This window comes from Halichoeres trimaculatus, unplaced genomic scaffold (genome assembly GCF_033239565.1).
Source record: "Halichoeres trimaculatus isolate MK-OKI-2021-1 unplaced genomic scaffold, fHalTri1.1 fHalTri1_scaffold_19, whole genome shotgun sequence".
Classification (NCBI taxonomy): Eukaryota; Metazoa; Chordata; class Actinopteri; order Labriformes; family Labridae; genus Halichoeres; species Halichoeres trimaculatus.
Genome location: NW_027437197.1, coordinates 27,551,286 through 27,570,791, shown reverse-complemented (window position 1 = coordinate 27,570,791; position 19,506 = coordinate 27,551,286). Strand labels below are relative to the sequence as shown.

At 41.5% G+C, this 19,506-nt stretch overlaps 1 protein-coding gene across 4 annotated transcripts in view; it reads left to right on the top strand.

The window, feature by feature from the left end:
- Window positions 1-19,506, top strand: part of LOC141808089 (ras-associated and pleckstrin homology domains-containing protein 1-like) — an 80,268-nt gene that overhangs the window by 11,057 nt on the left and 49,705 nt on the right. For all 4 annotated transcript variants that reach the window (XM_074694446.1, XM_074694444.1, XM_074694445.1 and 1 more), the window contains exon 2: window positions 14,819-14,881. The gene's annotated coding sequence lies outside the window, so the exon portion shown is untranslated. The remainder of the gene's footprint in view (window positions 1-14,818; window positions 14,882-19,506) is intronic.

Genomic DNA, 19,506 nt, shown 5'->3' with positions numbered 1-19,506 from the left:
TGATCGCTCTGCTCCGCTGCAGTTAAGTCAGCTACACCACACGCTGGACCAGAGACATCCTGCAGGAGAAGGAGTTAGCCCCGTTTGTGTTTGTGCGGTGGTGGACCTGCTCTTTGACTTGGTTCTGGTTCTTTTTGGACTGTCAGCAGAGTAGAGAAATGTTAGCATGGGTCCAACAGTGAAACATGCAGCTCATGTTGGCTAAGGTTAGTTTAGAGTTTCTCTGAGCTTTAGATGTGAAAGAGATAAATCCTGGCATCAAACAGCAGAACCAGAGTTGTTCAGTCCCGGCATTCAGAGCCGCTCTGCCATCAGGTGTGTACTCCTCTCCCCCTGGCGGAACTGGTCCAGAGTAAAGAGCTGCTGTGGTGAGTCCATGTTTCCAGCAGCTCAGAGACTCTGGCCATGCATGCATAAAGGTTTTCACTTTCCAAATGACTCCTCAGCTGATGAATTCTGAAAGCTGATGGAAAGATTCATAACTCAGAAGCAGGAGACCAATCGAATCTCCACGTGTTCTGATGCAGGACGTTTTTAACCTTAAAAATAAGTGCAAGTCCAGACTGTAAACAGGTTTCTTCCTGCTGTCAATATGAGCTTTTTAACACTGGTCCTAATAGGGATTAATGGCTTTTTGACCCAGCATCTAGTGGTCACTTTAGGAACTGCAGTTTTTTGCACTTTTATATTATTTCCCCTCTCTGACACTGGAGGTTTCTCTTGGTTTATGACTTTTTAATGTGGACACAGTCAACTCATCTTTGTTTGAAGGCCTCACTTGGTTAGTGTCAGACTGGGGTGTATCCTGTAACGTGTGTGACTTGAACACACACTGATGCAACCCAAACAGTGTGTTGTCTGGTCCTGACATAAGTGGGTCTTGAGAATGACTCTGAAGCCTAAGTTGTGTTGACCCAGAAATGAAGTTGGTCTCAGTCTGCAGAAAAACATCAGGCCAACGTGAGGACCTTAATCCGCTGTAGTTTCAGCTGTGATACACCCCCAGCTGGCGGCTCTGTTGACTCCTCTGGTGAGGTATGTATTCAGTGTTTTCACTGGATAAATCCAGCTTCATGCTGGAACAGGTGAAGGGTACATTATAAAACACACTCAGGGAGAGCGTTGGTGCTGCTGTCAGCGATGCGTAAGCTCAGCTTCTTGGGTTAGCTGTAATTCCTCAGGGCAGGTGGAGCGGGGCCTGAGACGGTCTGGGCTCAGGACTTGTTAGAACTGGATCTGATGGTTTTTAGCTGAGTCAGAGCTGCTCTCTCTCTGCTCTGTTATTATCTGATTAGCTCAGTAACTCTTCGGCTGAGCGTCCTTCTCTGTGTTTATGCGTCTGAGCAGGTTTCTCCGTAGTCCTGGATCCACTTCACTTTTGTTCTGCTCTCTCAGCTCACATCAACATCGTAAATACGACAATTACACACTCATTCAGTTATTGTAACGCCTTAAAAACACACACACACTCTCTCTGTCTTTATTTGTTCACTTCTCTCGGGTCTCTCTCACGTGTTGAAAGCCTGTCGTTGGTTCCTACTGCAGATGTTGTTTCTGGCAGGAGTGGTTTGGGCTGAGAACAGGCGCTGGAAACTTTGACTTTTTTCAAAAACTGAGGCACTTAGTTTGGGTGTCACTCTTTCTGTGTGTGTGTGTGTGTGTGTGTGTGTGTGTGTGTGTGTGTGTGTGTGTGTGTGTGTGTGTGTGTGTAAGGAAAATTTGCCTCTTTCGCTGCTGTTGTGTAATGGGAGCTAAAATTGGACGCTGTTATTTTGGAGGGGATGTTTAATGTTGGCACCAGGCTGTGTGGTGGGTTTGAAACATGGTATGGATGATTGAGCCGGCCTGGGGAGAAAAGACCTTTCTGTCTAAGATATTAAAACTTGTCTTTTTTGGAATCTTTTTGGAATGAATTGCACATCAGTCAAATTTTTTATTTCATTTTTTTCATTTATTCAGTCATCTCAACACCAAATATTGTACCTAAGGATGGGTACCTTTCACATTTGAAACGATACAGTACCAGTGCCCAATACTTAGCAATCGCTACCGGTACTCAATGGTACCACTTTTCAGTTTCTTTTTTGTGTTTATGTGGTAAAAAATATTAATTTGTTTAATAATAATGTATTACATTTTTTCAAGATAACATTTTTATTCTTCAATATATAACCTTGCAATGCTGTGTTCATGTCCAGCATGGAAAATCGCTTTCTCTTCCACCCCCTCACAGTCACAAAGATGCATTTAGGTACCTAAAAATGGTACCTTTTGGTTTTACGTGAATCGGTACCCGGTACTTTTGACTGAATTTGGTCGGCACCTATAAAAGTACTTCATTCGGTACCCATCCCTAATTGTACCCAATATTGACATTTCACACAAAATAACAGTCAAAAGTCATGTGTTGATTAATGACTGAAAGGCATAGGCAGAAGCAGACTGCCTATCAAGGCCTATCCGATGTAATCAACTTTTTAGCCTACCAACCTCCAGAAAAGCAAAGAAACAACAACACAGATAATTAATCACACTTGTAAGCTTCAAAAATTGCTTTACAAACCATTTTCTTGAAAACAAAAAAGAATGACACGTTTTTTAAATTTATGCTGGCATCATTCCAAAATGTAACTCCAATAATGTAACTCCAATAATGGAGATACATCTCCTTTTCATACCTTTTTTTTTTTTTTTTTTTTAGCATTTTGTACAGTAAATTTACAAACACCTCTGAGATTATATGAGCTGTCTTGAATTGAAAAGAACTTTTGTATTGAGTTGGGGAACATTTTTGATTTTGCTTTGAACATAATTTGCATTATTTTATAATGAAACAGATCAGAAAATTTCATAATATGAGAATTAAGAAACAATGGCTCAGTGTGAGCATAGTAGTCAGACTTATGTATAATACGTATAGCTTTTTTTTTTTTGCATTTTCATTATTGAATTTATGGTGGTTTTGAAGGTGGATCCCTACAATTCAGCACAGTAAGAAATATAGGGAACAATCAATGAGTGGTAAATCAAATGCAAGGCCTTGGAATTCAATAGATTTCTGGATTTATACAGGATTGCAAGTGATTTTGAGATTTTCCCTTTAATGTATACAATATGTTGTTTCCATATTAGATTTTGATCAATGACAACCCCAAGGAATTTGGTCTCAGAAACTCTTTCAATGTCAACATTGCAGATTTTTAATTTAGCATTACAATCACTGTTATTTAGATTTCCAAAAACCATACATTTTGTTTTCTTAATACTTAGAGATAATTTATTGACATCAAACCAAGTCTGCACAAGACAAAAGCTCCTTTAAATTCTTACCAGAGCAAAACAAATTGGTATCATCTGCAAATATTACATATCTAAAAAAATCTGTTACATTGCAGATGTCATTGATGTAAAGAATAAACAATATTGGACCAATCACTGATCCTTGTGGTACACCACATGTAATTCTTTTTAAGTGCCAACATAGTACCATTAATTTGTACACACTGGTGCCTATTACATAAATAACTTTTCAACCAAGAATAAGCAACCACTCATAATCCATACATCTCTAATTTCTTCAATAACTGTCTGTGATCTATGGTGTCAAAAGCCTTCTGCAGATCAATATACAGACCAATAAACAACTCACATTTTCATTTGCATTTGCTGTTTCTTCTACCATTTGCATTACTGCAAAAGTAGTAGTTCTGCTTTCTCTAAATCCATATTGATTTTCACTTCATGGTTTATTTTAATTTCTGAACAAATGTAATTGTTTCACAAACAATTTCTCCAGAATTTTAGAAAACTGCAGCTGGAGTGAAATTGGTCTGTAATTTTCCATGCAGCGTTTATCTCCATTTTTATAGAATGGGATCACCTTTACTAACTGCATGGTGTTGGGAAAGATTCCTTTTTGGAAAGACGGATTACAAACAAAGGTCAAGGGTCTGATAATATAATCAATTACTTCTTTATTAATTGATATATCAATGGAATATATCTCAAGCAATTTCTTATTTTTTTAATTTTCTTACAATTTCAATAATATCAGTTTCATGTTTCCCATTAAGAAACATAGAACTAACATTAGTGTTGATCAAATTATTAAACATATATTTTTTGTCATCGGATACAGTAATCTGTTTTGCCAAAGAAGCTCCATCATCAACAAAGTAGTTATTGAACTCGTCAACATTTTTTAAATCATCCACTTTATTATTTACTTTATTCATAAAAACATCTGGAACTTCTGAATTCTTAATTTTATTCAGAATAATATCGTTGATTACCTTCCAAGTGTTTGTGTGTGTTGTTTTTTACTGTCTTCCAGAATTTTTCCATTGTATTCTTTTTTTTTGAGTTCTCATAATAGTAGTTTGCTTGTTCTTATAGTATTTATATTTTTGCTCACTATCTCTAGTTCTCTGCTGTAAAAACTTTTTATACAGTTGATTTTCTTATCACATGCCCTTTGCAGACACTTTGTAATCCATGGTTTACCTTCATATTGATTTTTCACCCTATATATTTTTAACGGACAATGCTTATTATATAATTCTAAAAATGTAGACAAAAAAGCATCATATGTTAGATCTGGATCATCCACATAAACCACATACCACTTACAATTCCTCAGATCCATCTTGAAGGCTTCAGTTCTTTATAACGTTTTCAATCTCTTCAATATGCAGGGATGTTTATTTTTATCAACCAAACATTTAGCAATTAAATTATGCACTACTACAAAAACAGGAGGGTGATCACTGACATCACTTATGAGCAAACCACTTGTACTTTGGCAATGAGTATTTGTGGAAAATATTGTCCATAAGTGTTGCACTGTCTTTGGTTATTCGACTCGGTTTGTTAATTTGGGGCCAAATACCTTAAGTGAACATTGTGTTACAAAATTCTTTTGTCATTTTATGTTCCATTTTTTTTAGATCAATATTGACATCACCACTAACAAAAACGTGTGTCTTATCACATTATATCTTACCTAGAAAGTCAGCTATGGAATTTACAAAGGAATCAATGCAAGAGCCAGGTGTCCTATATATGCAACTCACAATCATACTTTTCAGATTAGTGGAATGAATTTCAATTGTCAGACTCTCCATGATATCATCCACAACTGTACTATCAACCACTCTACACTGAAAATCTGTCTGTACAAAGAGAGCCACTCCACCTCCCTTTTTATTTTTGCGGTTTACACTAAAATGATTGTATCCCTCGAATATAAAATCAGAGCCCTTTTCATTTGTCAGCCAGGTTTCACTAATGGCAATGACTTGAAAACTGTGTTTTGATGATTGCACAATTTCTTTGATGTGATCAAAATTTGCATAGAGGCTTCGACTATTAAATTGTATTATTGAAAATCCATGCAGACTGAGTTCATTAAGCTGATTTTCCGTGTAGTATTTGGAGCCAGAATTCCAGTCTTTATAATAATTTGCATCAGGATCAATGTCATTCTTAAAGCTAAATGATTTATGTTCATCTGACTTCAAAAAACTTAAATGTGACTCTTCATATATTCTATTGAAACGGGGCTCAGCTAAATAGTTTTTAGTCTCATGAAAATCCTCATACTCCTGTCCCAAAGGAGAAGATACATTGCTATCTGTCATTTCCTAACTAAAAATAAATAAATAAACAGATAAATAACAAAACAGTGAAATAAAAGTCACAAAATTGTACACTGTGCTTGTATAATACAAACTGTTCTCTTGCACAGAATATGAATCAAAGTAAAAGCAACAAATTCTATTTTCAAACTGCAAACCTGGCACCAACACTTTATCTTGCATCTTTGTTCTTATAGAGCACACAAACATTTTCCGACCCTCATTGAGTGTGCCATTGGCCAACCTGACTGCATCCATTGTCACTTGTATTGTTCCAGGTCTGTCGTATTTTTCACTGCAATCACCTTTGCCTGCTCAGGTGGTCCATTTCACTTGATAAATATTTTCCCATTTCTTGTCCATGTTGCTTGAATTTTATTTTGTTTTCTGAGTATGTGGCTGTATCTAGCTATTTCAGCATTTTTCTTTGTCAAATGTTCATGTATGTACACCCCTGTGCCCTTAAGTTTTTTTGCCTGTCGTAGTAAATTAATCTTATGCTTTCTGTTAGTAAGCTGAACAACAATAGTTGGTCAGGCATTTTTATCCTTCCGTGGAAGGCTGTGGCAGGCTGAGATGTTGTCAGTGTCCAATTCAATGTTTTTGCTGCTCAAAAATGTAACAACTTGTGTCTCTAGTGTGAGCAGTTCTTCAGGTGGTGCATCCTCACCTTGCTGGTCGCTGGCTGCAGCCCTGGCATAGCTGCGATGTCTGGTATCCAGCCCAGTAATGATCAGGTCATTTCCCCTGGAGTACTGCTCCAAGTCATCAATCCTTTCTTCAAACAGATGGATCTTCTGGTCTTGAAGTTTGATTGTGGCCTTCAGCTCACGGACTTCTTCCACCAGGCCCATCAGACTGGCTTGCTGCTTAACTACTTTACTGATCTCCTCAGACATGACATTGAGTGTTTTTTTTAATCTCCTCCAGTTCTTCTGCCAACTTTTAAGTTTTTGTTGCCATGTTTTCAACCTTTCTTTTTTTTTCTTTTTACAAAAAGATATACTCCAAGCTCACAATGTGGTCTCAGGCGCCTTTCAAAATCCAAGGTTCAGAACACCAAACTAATCAAATGTCCTCAAAAGGTGAACCAAAAATTCACTTACCACCAGCAATGCTTTCACGGCACATGGATGACACCAGTATTTGGTGATTTTAAACAGATTTTGCAGGAAGACTCTCCCACAGGAAGATTAGTGGCACCCATCTTGACTATAAACTATAAACTATAAACTATATAGAAATCAAACCAAGGATTGAAAAAAAAAAAAACCTCTCTTACTTTCCTTTGGACATTGTGTGGTCAGCTCTTTCCTCCCGTCTCTGTTTTTATGCTAAGCTAACTGGCGCCTTGTTAAAGCCTCAGGTGGTCTCTACAGTTTTAACAGTGTTACATCAGTTTAACTTACTTTTTCAATTTTCAGCTCATATCCTCAGATGTCTGGAGTTTTCACAAAATGTGAAATAATCTGACCCAGAGCTTCATCCATGAAGCTGATGTTATTTACTTTGACTCACGTTACCAACTTCACTCCAAATGTCACACTGACACTTTCTTATAACTTATAAGCTAGTTAAACTAACACATTAAATGGGCGATTACTCACATCGAATCATCATCTTGTCAACCTCAAACTGACTCAAAGTTAAAAACTCAGCATTCACAGACGTCTTGTTGGGTTCTTGGTTGATGCTCTTCTTCTGCATCTTCACCTGACTCCTACATGTGGCAGGGCATCTCTCTGAGCTTTCTGCTAATCCATGCAGTGAGACACAGAATGAACACAGGCTAAACAAAGGAAACAGAGGAAGTTAAAGCTATGGTCTACGATTTGGAAGCTTTGTACATCTTAATAATACTGTTTATAGGGCTGTAATGGTCCTGTGGTCCAATCTACACAATATAAAGACCAAAAAGAACGAAAAAAATCCATTCAGTATATCTGCTGCAAAGCTGCATACTAGTTGACCAATCCGAACTGTGCATTGGTTCTTGAGTCCATCCAATCTGTCTCCCTCGCTTCGCACCGTCATGCCCATGGTTGCACCTCGTCCTTCCCCACTACCCCTCTCACGTCAGCCAGCTGCTGAGCTACTGAAGCGTCATGGAGCCAGAGAAGACCGCAACCAGGTAGGTGTTACTGTTACCCTCCACAGGGAAGGGAAGAAAACGAAAAAGTTTCAAGGAAAAGGCTGAAGCAAGGAAGAATTATGAGTAGGCCTGCACAATATATCGTTTGAACATCGCCATCGTTATATGCGCATGCGCAACAGTCGCATCGAGCATGTGATATGACTATCACATTTCCCCCATTTATTGGAGAAATGGAAAAAAAGCTGAAATTGAAACCTATTCTATTTTGCACAGAGACATGGCCCCCTGGATCCCTTTAATATACAGCAATCTTCATCATCCACAGATAAACGTGCGTTTTTCAAATGTGTCTCATAAGCCAAACTGGGTTTCAGATCGTAGACCAAAGCTTTAACCAGAGCCGTCATTCTTTGTTGTACTCATCTTCCTCTTCTTCATCCCCTGAGCAGCACTTTAACCCAGCAGCTCAGTGACCTTGCATGGAGACAGTATTCCATTAGTTTGTCTGTGTGTGTGTGTGTGTGTGTGTGTGTGTGTGTGTGTGTGTGTGTGTGTGTGTGTGTGTGTGTGTGTGTGTGTGTGTGTGTAAGCAATGAAGCAGAGTGCTGTGGTTTTTCCCTGGCAGATCTTCAGTATGACCAGGTCCTCTGCTGCAGAACTCAACCTGTGACTCTGTGGGTCTGTGACTATGGAGCTATTATTGTAGCAAAATTATTTGTGTGTGCGTAAATGCATTCACAAATATGTGAACTGATCCACAAATGTGTGAACACATTTGCAAATCTGTAAAACATTTACAAATGGGTGTGCAAATCTACAAGTGTGTGCACACACCTAGAAATACATGCAAAAATTCACTAATGCCTGCAAAAATCCTCGAATGTGTGCACAAATCCACAAATCCACAAATCGTGCAAATCCACAAATGTGTAGACTGCCCTGAGCTCAGGCTCCCAGTCACAGGCGGCTATAGCATCATTGTGCCTCAGCTGTTAATATCTTATATGTATACAGATTTGTGGATTTATGCGTGCATTAGTGGATTTTTGCACTCGTTTCTGGATTTGTGCACGCATTTGTGGATTTGAATACACATTTGTGGATATGCGCCCATTTTTGTGGATTTGGGCACACATTTGTAAATGTTTTACATATTTGAAATCTGTTTACACATTTGAGGATCAGTTTATGCATTTTCAAATCTGTCTACACACTTGTGAATCATTTCACACATTTGTGGATGCATTTACGCAAAGACAAATAATTTTGCTACAATTATGGTTCCATATGTGACTTTGTGGGTCTGTGGGTCTGTGACTCGGAGGGTCCTCCAGTCAGACCCACCCAGGGTCTGCCTTCAGATTCCTCTCTGTGTTTGGAGGCTCTTGTTAGCTCTTCTGTCCCTGCAGGACTCTATCAGTGAGCTGCTTTCTGTTTGACTGTTGCTGATCTCTTATGGACTGATTTGTGAAACAGATGTGGTCCTATCAGGCAGTTATTAAAGGGTTATTTCAGATGTTTTATCTGTTTTTATGATCAGAACTTGTTAAAGGCTTCCTTGCAAGCTCACTTAAACCAAACTGAGGAAATAATGCCCTCAAATTTTGCATGTCAGCAGAAGTTCTTGCAAGCTGTGATGCCAGATTGGATATTGAGGAAATGCCGTTGCACATCAGCCAAGCTGTTTGTAGAGGAGTTAACATCCTGAGAAACAGATGTTCTGGAGATGTTTGATGTACTCAGCACTTTCAGAACCATCAACACGAGAGGCCCTGAGATACTTCCAGTTTTCGTTTTCCACCCCTTCTCTTGGTTTGAGAACCTTCATGCTGCACGCTGGCTGAGCAGCATATCCCTCTCCGTTATTTGTCTGTAGTCTCTGCCCTCCGGCTCTGGCAGCCTGTGCCCTATTTGAATTAAACAAAGCAGGCTGCACATTCATCCTGAGGGTGTGTGTCAGTGCAGCAGACAGTGTTAAGTAGGTTGTGGGGCTGTGTGTGAGCCTGTTACCGGGCAGATCAGTGTGTAATAACTCCAACTCTGTGGAGGGTTTGATTCTCTTACTCCCCAAATCCTCCGTTTTGGTCTTTGTTTATGACCTGGGTTGGAAAAGGTTGAGATGTCGATCCTCTTAATAAATCTTAAAAACCAACACACATGTGATGTGCCTTTTTTGGGAAATATGGCCCATTTAGTCTGTTATCATCGTCATCATCATTCAACTTTTTCACTTGGTCTGGTGATATATCGAAGAATCGCAATTTAAAATGAATCAGCACCCCAAAAATCATTAAAGAATCAAATCAGGTGAAAGGCATATCGTCCCAGCCCTATGTTTAATCTGCACTTTGTGTTTAATTCAGCTTTAACAAAACTGTCTTTGACAACAGACTTAGAATCAAATCATAAAGTGTTGTTTTCTAACAAGACCATAAGAACTTTTTATTGGCAGAGCTGGCAGCCTTTACAATGTGTCACCCTGTCTCTCATGCTGAACCCCAAACTCCTGTGAATGGCAGTGGGAGCTGCTTCCTTTAGTATCTACCTCATTAAAGATAGACTGTTATTGGAGTAAAGAAAATGTTTTCAGCTTGTCCTCACTCATATTTAAACCACACAATATTTCACATGAAAGATATTTCACAGCATTAAAACAAAGTGCCTGCCTTTAGCATTACTAGTAACAGTTGTATGTCAGGATTTCACAGCTTCAAACCAACAACTTTATTGTTTCCAATCAGTCTCATTATGAGTGACACAATGAAGAGGTAAGGGCATTGTTTTCAGGTTTTAAAGCCTCTGTTTTGGCAGGCCGTGTTGTTCCATAATACTTTTTAATAAGGCCTGTTGAGCAACAGAGGAGTCAAGAATCCGCTGGAAGGAGGAGCAGATCTCCAGTGTGGCTAACATCAGGAACAGACAACCTCAGAGCCAACATAGAGCTTTACTGGGATGAGAAAACTCAAATTACTACTGCTGCCAGCTGCTCTTTGAGTATTCACAGACAAACAGAGCTGTGAAAGGATCTGACGTCCTGGATTATTAGAGGACCATGAACAACAACGAACAGCAACACCTAAAAATAAACATGTGCAGAGAGATACTGGGAAACTCCGAATCAAGGATGCTCACGAGGCGAGACGAGCAGGATATTTAAAGCAGGAACAGATTGATTACCCAACACTCAAAGACTTTATTACAGAGACTTTACAGAGGGAGATGCTTACCACAGGCTGTTTGAAAAGCGTGCTGTTGGCTAAGTCTTCCTAATTCTTTCCTGTCATGTAAGAGGTTTCAACACAGAGTAAGAGGAACTATTTTAGAATAGAATAGAATAAAATAGAATAGAACAGAATAGAATAGAAAATACTTTTTTTATTCCCAAGGGGAAATTTAAGGGGAGTCACAGCAGCAATCGAGAAAACAAAAGTAAGAAAGTGTATAGAGTGCTTACTTTTGTTTTTCTTGATTGCTGCTGCGACTCCTCCTGAATTTTCCCTCGGGGATAAACAAAGTATTTTCTATTCTATTCTGTTCTATTCTATAAGTAAATAGATGATAACAGCTTGTCCATCATTGTCCAGTCAGCCAGTCTCCACCTCCACAGGGTCCAGGACTGAGCTTCTTCAGCAGTCTGTTCAGTCTCTGTCTCCTGGATCCTGTCTGCTCACAGCAGGTGAAGCTCCTCCAACATGGCGTTGGTGTCTGGTGTTAGCTCTGTTAGCCATGTCTGTGAATAGCATATTGCTACTCTGCCCTCTGGTATTCCCTCTATTGCTGGGTTAGCACTGCTAGCTCGTCCATCTTATTGGAGATGGATCTTAAGTTCCCAATAACGATGGATGGAAGGACAGGTCCATGTCATCACTTCTTAGCTCACACCTGAGAACCAGCACGTCGTCCTCACCTTCTTCTCCTGACCTTGTGGGAAGACACTCTGCCTTGCACCAGTTAGCATTGACGTGCTACAGGCTGCTAACAGCTGATTTCACATGTAAACAATACAGCCATGGTTACATGTAGGATCTCCAGACAAACACAGGAGCAGGAAGAGAATAAATATCACTGAAGACAAAACCAGTTTGGTGTCCACCACCGACAAATGAGCCATAGAAAGTAATGATCCACTCCAAATACAAAGAGATGAAAAAGAGACAATAAAATTAAAAGAAAAAGAAAAAGAAGACAGAGCTGCTGCAACAGGCATCCACAACTCACAGCAACCAAAGTCCTTTTACATGACTCATCAGTTTTTAAGACCTGGAATAAGATCCTGGTGTAAGGTGGTGTGTCAAAATCACACCTTCAAACTGAACCAGACAACATTTGAGGCAGGTTTTAGTGCAAAGACAAATAAGCCACAAAATCACCAAAAGTATAAGTAACTGTTTTTCTCCAAAGAGAAAGTGTGTCATATTTAGCAAGATGGTTTCTTAACGTTCTTGCTTGGTATTTAAAATTGTAGTTACCATCTCACTGTTTTGGCCATGTGAAGAAACAATGAGTCTCCACACAAAAAGGGCTAAATTTAGGCTGCCACTTTGGCGTAGCAGTCAGGCGTGCTCCATGGCATTAAGGCGGATTGGTTTTATTTCTATTAGTTCTTTTATTTTGGTTTCACTTTTGTTTGTTTTTTTACTTTTCTGTTGTAGCTTTTAGTTACTTTTGTTTATTTTTGTAGATGTAACTTAAAATGATAATCTCTCTCATTTTAGTTTTCATTGGTGGAACAGCAGTACTTTTTTAATCATGGTTTAGTGCCTTAAGAGTGGGTCGATTCTGACTGTTTTCGTATGGACTTGTGTTGATGTTGTTGAGTGACCAAATGTCAAAGTGGATGTCATCATCATCTTGCTGCTAAACAAATCTACCAACGGGTAGAAAGAAACTGACTTAGCCTAACATCCTTCAAGTTATCAGTTATCAGAAATGCTGTTCCCGTCCTTATTGGAGTGAGTCTGATGCCATAAATCACCACAAACGCTGCAAAAGAGACCAAAATGAAGATCATTGAGATCTTTGAGTTTACATGTTTAAGCTTGATAATCTTTGTTTTCGGGTTGCTAGGCTAACATACTGGGCTCTAATTTTGTAGACCAGGCGTATGCATGTGCACACTGAGATGGCCCTCGTCCCTGGGCATCTAGCAGCCACAACAGAGCACAGAGCCCAGACAGTCCGCCACAGAGACAGCAGCATGCCAACCTAGGAAGAGGCAAGGAGAGGGGGCCCCGGGAAGGCTAGAGGCAGGCCCCCGACACTGAGGAGTGAGGGCCCCAGGGGGCCAAGGTCTGAGGCCCACAGGCCCCGCTAGACACTGGGCCCCCAATCGAGTGCAGGGGGTAGGACCAAGGGCCACCCACACTGTGAGGTAGCGCTCGGCCAGGCACCCGGGAGGATGGACCCAGCCCAGGCCACCACCCACCAGGAGTCGATGCCAGCCCCCAGCGCACCCGGCCAGACTCCGGAGACCACAGACCTCTCCCCAAGACCCAATGTCCCCCGAACACAACCCTCCATCCCAACCCACCCCTATCCCCCTCCCATCTGAACCCCAGCTCACCAGCACTCCCCCGTGGTCCTGCCCCCCGACCCTGACACCTGCACCCAGCACACAAACATTCTGTCCATCCATACCCATACATTGACACAACAGCACAACGACACCACAAGACGACCACGCACCTACACCACAACACAGCAGCACCACAACACAGCGCACTCAAACCAATGTGACCCCTGGGGGTCTCTAGTCACCCAGGTGGTGAAATACCCCTCCTTTCCGTCCTGCTTATCTCCGCACTCTCCAAAACAGAAAGCCATGGGCATCAACTCCCCCTGGCGCGCCATCAACTGCCCCTGGCGCGCCGTCACACCCATCTCTGCGCAGACGGTCTACCAAATTGTCAAATCGGCAGTGGTTGAAATCTTTGCAAATTCAGACTTCTTTGTCCTGTGCTTACTCATTTAACCTTTCTATCTTCTGTTGGTGATATCTGACTTCTTCTTATCTATTTTTAATTACCATGCATTACTGTGTTTGGCTCTCTTAGCTGTGCAGGACAGTGTTGTCCTCTTTGTTGTATTTTCTGCCCACAGTACAGCTCCGAGCGTGAAGCCAACCACATCAACTGTTTTACGAGCTGGACATCAAAGCAAGGCAGGAATAGGCGGTTTATTGTTGCTCAACTTAAGAAGCATGTTGTGATCAGCTGTTGGAGAAGTTAACTCATTGTGGTGTGCACAGCAGGTCAATGAGCAGCGCTCCTGTTCTGATGTACCCATGAGCAGCACACAGCAGAAAGCAGATCAGTGTATGTTTGTTCCAACAACAGAGAGTTTGCTGTTCCAGCCGTCAGCTCCCGATCATATGAGAGCTGCAAATGATCTTAAGCAGGGAGGCATTCAAGTCTGTGTGCATGTGACCACACACACACACACACACACACACACAAACACACACACACACACACACACACACACACACACACAAACACACACACACACACACACACACACACACACATGCAAATGTGATTATTATATATCAGTTTCAGCTGAGTCAGCAAAGGGGACAGACAGGGACTGTAAGGTGTTCAAATATTGTTGCCTGTCAGTTGTTTTTAGGTCACAAACACATCCAGCCTGCTCAGCATGACAGAACACACACACACTAGTGCCACCTGCTGCTGGTGTGCGGACAGCTGCCAGGTGTGTGTGTGTGTGTGTGTGTGTGTGTGTGTGTGTGTGTGTGTGTGTGTGTGTGTGTGTGTGTGTGTGTGTGTGTGTGTGTGTGTGTGTGTGTGTGTGTGGTGTGTGTGTGTGTGTGTGTGTGTGTGTGTGTGTGTGTGTGTGTGTGTGTGTGTTTGTTGTGGATCTCGGCTAACAGTTTCCACCTGCTTGATGTATTTATGCTAAGCTAAGCGACACCCTGTGGGTCACCAACATGAACTGAGACTCTGATGTGAGTCAAACAGCAAACAGGAGTGTGTGTGCTCCTAACAGAGCGTTTTGCATCACCCTGATATCCAGACCCAGAGTTTGGTCTCCATGTCTGATCATAAATGTCCTCTTCCTGTCTCTGCAGAGTGACTGGAATTCTCCCTTCTGAGCCGTGCTGGATCTGGACTGAGCAGTCAGCAGACCAAAGGTAAACTTAGACTCTTATCTCGTTCCTTCACTTGATGTGTGACAGACAACCTTCTCTTCCAGCTCTATATGTGGACTTCAGGAGCTCCTCTGTGATGATTTGGTTTCATTTTGTTTTCCGGCTCACAACCAAACAAAACCTTTTCCAAGAATTTGGGCAGCTCCCTTTTAGTTTGGACATGACTGTCCCCTTGTGCAGATAGACCGATCATTCTGAGTGTGGTTTTTCCAGTTTGCTGTCCATAACCTTTCCTGCCATCAAACCCATCCATTGGCCAGTCTCACTCAGGCCTGTGTTGCAGATTTGTAGCAAATTCCTGGGGGTTTAAATCTGGTTTAAATCCTGCCCCACGAAGAATAGCGTCTGTTACAGCAGCTTGAGCAGTAGAGCTGGGCGGTATACTGGTGTCTGTGATATACCATCGGCCAACTTCATGACAGTATGGATTGTAGGAACACTGGTGTGCTGTCATGTCTGATGACACTTTATTAAAACAGATTATTAGACATGTATGATGAGTCAGAGCTCTTGTCCAATAGTTGCTCTACAAATCCAGAGATGTGGAGAAAGGTTGAAAAGCTTTGCTGCAGATTGCGGAAAAGAATGAGTTCATTGCATTCGCATCTAACAAAGTGCAGACATTATGCTAATTTCAGCAGCTAAATACACAGTGAATTATGTTTCCTTTTTAAAGTTGTCAGAATAAAAAAAAAATTGCAGCGCTTTAGTCATTGTTGCTTCTAAAACTCACTCACACATGCACGTCAGAATCAATATGTCTGATGGTAGAATAAATGGGGGCTAGGACTCAATAAGAACTCATCTTTTGCATCATGGCTTCAAAGTTTTAAAATATATTGAACATATGTAAATTATGATTTAGATACGTCCAAACTAAACCATCTTGTTGTAACCAAAGTAGACGTGAACAGTCAAACAGGAAGGCTACACAGGTTTCAACAGGAAGTGAGGTTCTTTCTTTCTTAAAGGTAAGACCCTCAGACTGTGGCTGTTTTCATCCAGGTTGGTTGTAGAGCTTTGTGGCAGCAGACATTTACCTAAGCTACAGCTACAGCTACAGCTAGTGGTTGAAGGCTGGACTACAGCATCAAAAACCTTGAAGAAGAACAATTTTGATAATAAATTTTAAACAAACCTGTAATTATCCCAAAAAGTGAGGGTGATAGAGTTTAACTACATGCTCTTTCTAATCTTAAAGGGTCACATAAGTAATATGGTAATAGTAACCAAAAGTAGAGGATAAACCTTTTTATAGACGGTTACTTTCAAGAGTAGAAATACTTTGTTAGAAGTAATGAATTATTGAATTTGGAAGGTAAAAGTTGTGGATGAATTAATGACTTCAATCTTAAATAAATCAATCAACTAATGAAATCAGAGTCATACATAACAGTCAGACAGTGAGGAGTCAGAGTGAGGGTGCTGTGGGGTTAGCTGAGGTTTGAGAGGATGGAGCGTTGGTGTGTCCTGTATGGATTCAAGTACTGAAGCTCCTTCACGTCTCCTCTGTCAGCCCTCAGACTACAACACCACTGCTGTCATCATGACCACGTCCTCCAGAGCCATTTTAAAGCATCCTGTTTCTGCTTGGCTTCAGTTGTATTTCATCTGGTCACAGTGTTTGAAAAGCTTCAGCTCATGTCTGCTTCATGCCTGCTCTGATTAGTTCTGACCCCACAGCACTCATATTTGAGGCAAAACACAGAGAACAACATATTTCTAATAACGTCCTGTGTCTCTCTTTTTATGCTACAGACTGTAAACATTAAAGCAGCTCTGGGCCGACGGTTAGAGAGCGATGCAGAGCCTCCCAAAATAAATCTCTGTGACAGTGAATCACTGCAGACCTCTCCCAGGCTGCTGTATCCCCCCTGCTTGTGTTTCATCCCTCAGAGCTCTTTGGAGAACGTTATGTCTTTGTGGTGAGAGACCCCAACGCTCCACCACAGACAACTGTTGAGTGCCAGAATTATAAACCTGTGGTTGGTGCTCACTTATCCCAGAAAACCTAAAGCAGAGGTCATGTCATTGGTGGAAAAGGCTGCAGGCGCCTGGCATTACTAGTGGACACTGGCATGATACTCTTTGATGCTATTTTAGTTTGCTTTTATCCAAAATAGTTTATTGTTTGTGTAAAATATGGGCCCTCGGGCTTGATGGTCCCCATGTGTAAAGTTTAAATCAAACTGCTACAGAATACAATATTAAATCTGATTTACAACAAGACCTGCCACTTTGGTTAAAATATGCTTTTAAGAGGATTCAGAGTAACTTTAGGAGCTCAAATCTGCCAACATCGATTAAAACCAATAATGCGCGGTGTTTCCTGATGACCAAAAATACTGTTCTAGATTTATTTCTAGCATTGTTTCCTCAAAAACCCTGAATACACTCAAGGAAACTGAATAAAGTCAAAGTTTGCACGTTGAACATAAGATTTCTTTAGGCTGCAGACTTGCTAGAAACTTTACTTGTTCTGAGGTGCATGGACTTAAAGTGGATGCTGGTTTGGCATAAACGAGGTCATGACGCTGACTTCTGGCATCTGTTTTAATTTTATGGAGGCTGAAGCCCCATCCTGTTTCTGCACTGCCTACTGGAGTGACCACTGCTGCTTTAGTGTGTGTTTTAAAGTCTGGAAACTTTTCACCCAGTAAAGTAATGAAGAGTCGGCGCGACTCCTAGAAAGATGAGTTTCCCGTGCTAATGCTCGCCACTATTCTAAATGAAATGAACTAAAAATTTTGTCAGCCTCAGTAAATCCCCATGCCCATGCATTTCTCACCAACAAACAAGCTAGATGTCAAAAGAGGTCACTCTGTGCAGCGCAAGTGTGTGTGTGTGTGTGTGTGTGTGTGTGTGTGTGTGTGTGTGTGTGTGTGTGTGTGTGTGTGTGTGCGTGTGTGCGTGTGTGTGTGTGTGTGTGTGATCTGTGTGTGTGTGCGTGTGTGTGTGTGTGATCTGTGTGTGTGTGCGTGTGTGTGTGTGTGTGTGTGTGTGATCTGTGTGTGTGTGTGTGTGTGTGTGTGTGTGTGTGTGTGTGTGTGTGTGTGTGTGTGTGTGTGTGTGTGTGTGTGTGTGTGTGTGTGTGTGTGTGTGTGTGTGTGTGTTGGCGAGGCCTGGAGGTGGTTTTGGGAACATGTACAGAACATGGGAATGTTGTTCTCTCCATGAGGATCAGATGGTTTCTTCGCATTCTCAGAGGGAGTGTGTGGTAGCGGGGGATGCTGCCCTGTTATCAGTCCGTTTTGGTTCCAGCGTCACACATCTGCAGACTCCACCTCTCAGAGCTGAACTGATGATGGTATCAAAGAGTTGCATGTGCTCAGAAACCTGCTTTCTCTATATAGCTTCAGATTGTGGTTTGGGGCTCTGTGAGGGAGTGGCTCGTGCTCCTACATGTCCTATAGAGAGATGTGCCATTATGAGAAAGTGTGACCTCAGCTGAAAGCTGGCCAACAGAAGTACATAATACGGTTGGGGGACATAGCCTCAAAATTATATCACAATATTTTAAGCAAATTTGCGAGAACAATATTTATAACAATATGGAGAAAAAAAGTGAACCACTTATTATCAGTGGTTGCTGCTTCTGAATAACAGCATTTTTAGTGCACACACAGTATGGAAGCCACTTTTCCAATCATTAACTACTACTACACAGTCTTGAAATGTAAACATAGTAAGTAGGTCAGATCCAGAGGAAATCTGACGTTTTGGAGGAGGAAAAGTTAATCTTGGAGGTGAAAAACGTCATTCTATACAACACAACACATTCTTTCTATTAGGACACCAACAGGAAGGAGAAGGCATGGACTGAAGAAGCTGAAGTTTGGGGAGGGGCAGATGAGCTTAACACACTAATTAATTACCATGAAAGTTTGTTGTCATGGGTGGGATTCCTGCAGGAACATGTGGTTCTCCTGTGATCTTGTGATCTCGGGTATCCAACTGCTATGGGTGCTGCCCTGCACTGTGCTGTGCTGCACTGCGCTGTGCTGTGCGTCGCTCCAGAGACGCAGAAGTGCGCTGTGTGGTGCTCATGCTGTTTGTGTGAATTAGGGGCAATGCTGATGTAGGGTTCATGGTAATAGTTCTCCTGCACATTTTGCATTTAATGTGTTTTGCTGCAGGTCTGATCTTTGGTCAGCCAAACCACCTCCACATCAGTGAGGTAGCTCCTCTCTTAGGCTCTAAACCCTCACATGAGGACCAAGTTGATGCTACCATGCTACTTTCGCTCTTGGCCATTGTTGTTCTTGTACCTTGTGTCTCTGTACTGTAAATATCGGGTAATGACAAATTTAAATCGTAAAAAAATTATACCGGGATTATCTTAGACAGTATGATATGGCACACCCTCAGCACATAATGTCCGTTTATGCCCCTGTTTATTTTAAGAACTGACCTGTCATACAGATTGGCAGTAGGCCTGGCTAGCAGCCAAGAGAAAAGTCCTGCTGTAGCTACCCCATGCCTCTTGGGCTGCAGACTCCTCCAAGTCCTGCTGGACCTTACACCCAACCTCAGCAGGTCCAGGCTCTGCAGCAGCTCATTTCTTGATTCACCAGGCCATGTTTTGGACCTCGGAGCTGGGAATGTTT